Source organism: Chrysochloris asiatica, unplaced genomic scaffold, assembly GCF_000296735.1.
Source record: "Chrysochloris asiatica unplaced genomic scaffold, ChrAsi1.0 scaffold00035, whole genome shotgun sequence".
NCBI classification, from domain to species: Eukaryota; Metazoa; Chordata; class Mammalia; order Afrosoricida; family Chrysochloridae; genus Chrysochloris; species Chrysochloris asiatica.
The window spans coordinates 8,951,453-8,953,949 of NW_006408553.1; positions in this window are offsets into that span (position 1 = coordinate 8,951,453).

Consider the following 2,497-nt stretch of genomic DNA (forward strand, 5'->3'; position numbering starts at 1 on the left):
AAATTTCCCATCTCTGAAGATCTGAATGTAGTTCAGGCTTCCACCTATAGTTTTATGTATTGCAGAGGCTCCACAGGGATCCTCCTTCACTGAGCACGTTGTAGCCCCATTTTAGGTATTCCAATCATTTATAGGCAGAAGATGGACTTACAAGCTTTCTATGGTGATGTTTCTGGCTATTCCTTTCTTTTCCCTTCCAGTGTCTATTTTATAATATAATGCAAGGAAAACCAAGATTCAAAAGACCAGCCAAGCATCTTAACATTATTCCCCCCTTTTCCCCATTCCAACCATGTCTCAATCTCTGTATCCCAGAGCCCTGTTGTTCCAAGGTTGTGCATACATCATCATTTACCCCGTCCCACTTAGCCCATTCAAACCTGCCTAATTGTTCTTCCATCTGCTTTGTTTTTCCATTCCCCTCTCCTGTCTTGTATATTGTCCCCCTCCCCAGCACCCATACTATCCTGTGTCTAATCCCTGTCCTGTGCTCTACCTTCCCCTCTCTCCCCTCACCCACTCCCAACATCCCAGCAATCAGCAAAGGAACCCCCACCCCCCTTTAGTATGTTTTTTTTTTTTTTCCTTAGTCTTTTACAGTAGTGGTCCTATGCAGTATTTCTCTTTTTGTGACTGACTAATTTAACTCAAGATAATGCCCTCAAGGTTCATCCATGTTAACTGGTGCTTAGCAGCTTCCTTGTTATTCTTCAAGGTAGCATAATATTCCATTGTGTGCATGTACCACAGTTTGTTTATTCATTCTTCAGTTGATGGGCACTTTGGCTGTCTCCATCTTTTAGCTATTGTAATAGGGCTGCTATGAACATTGGTGTGCATATATCGTCTCGTGTTGTGGCTCGTTTTTCTTGTGGGTAAATACCAAGTAGAGGAATTTCTAGATCTTAAGGTATTTCTATTTTCAACCTTTTGAAGAAGCGCCATATTGCTTTCCATAGAGGTTGGACCATTTTGCAGCCCCACCAGCAATGCAGGAGTGTCCCAGTCTCTCCACATCCCTGCCAGCATTTCTCATCCTCTACATTTTTGATCTTTGCTGTTTTTGTTGATGTGAGATGATATCTCATTGTTGTTTTGATTTGCATCTCTCTAATGGCTAGTGAACGTGAACATTTCTTCATATGTTTGTTGGCTGCCCGATCTCTTCCTTGGTGAAGTGTCTGTTCATGTCCTGTGCCCACTTTTTCAATTAGGTTATTTGTAAAGAGCATTCTTGCTGTACTTCTTCTAAGACAGATTTGGTTGTTCTTCTGGCAGTCCAAGATATATTCAACATTCCTAGCCAACACCATAATTTAAAAACATCAATTTTTTGCTCTTTTTTATTCATTGTCCAGATTTTGTGTGCATATGAAGTGACTGAAAATACTGTGCTTTGGGTCAGGTGTTGTCATAGATTGAATTGTGTCCACCCAAAATATATATGTCATCTTGTCTGTGTCATGATTCTCAGTAGTGTGACAGTTATGTGATGATGTAATGTGACAGTTATGTGATCATTAGCCATGAGATAAACCAATAAGAGGATTAAGGGTAATATTCAGTATTTTTAATCCTGTCACAACCCTGATCCCATGGAAGGAAGTTGTCCAGGTATGGTCTGCAACAATTTTTTTTTTTTTTTATATTACAAAGATAAAAGGAGAGAGTAGTGAGCAGAGAAGAAGGGATCTACTATCAACCAAAAAAGAAGTAACAGGAATGGAATGCATACTTTGAGCCTGGGTCCCTGTGCTGTGTAACTCCTAGATCCAGGGAAAAATTCATGCTAAGGCACATGGAGATATCCAAGAAATACTGGACTACAGCTGCTTAAAAGAGACAAGGATCTTTCTCGAGAGCCAGCACTCTGAATTCAGACTTCTAGCCTCTTAAACTGTGAGAGAATAAAGGTGTTTGTTAAAGCCATCCACTTGTGGGATTTCTAAAATAGCAGGACTACATAACTAAGGCACATCTTAGTCTTCAAAGTGTTATCTTTGCTCTGTAACACTTTCAAGAGATCTTTTGCAGCAGATTTGTTCAGTGCATTTTGTCACGTGAATTGAGTGAAAGTTTACAGGGCAGATCATCAGTTTTACATTCAATGAATAATAAACTTTGATTACAATGATTATAATTCCCTTCATGTGCCATAAGTCAACAGTATTTCTCTCTGTTCATTTTAACTCTTTTTAAAAAACAATACTCAGGCATAAATAATAATTTACACCACCAAAGACACATTCTGCAAGCCTGCCTCCTGGCCGCCAGCTCTCTGTCCCTCTCTTTCCATGTATCTAGAGTCCTCAGCTGCTCTGTCTCTCCATGTCCCCATTTCTGTCTCCATCTTTCATGTCAATGTCACTACTTCTATGGATAAGGTCTCACATTCCAGTTGTGCTCTTCTCCTGTGATGGTCCTACAGTCCTCTGATTAACTACTCCCCAGTTTTTGTTCCAAAACTTTTACCTTTACAGATGTGACAGTCACAATT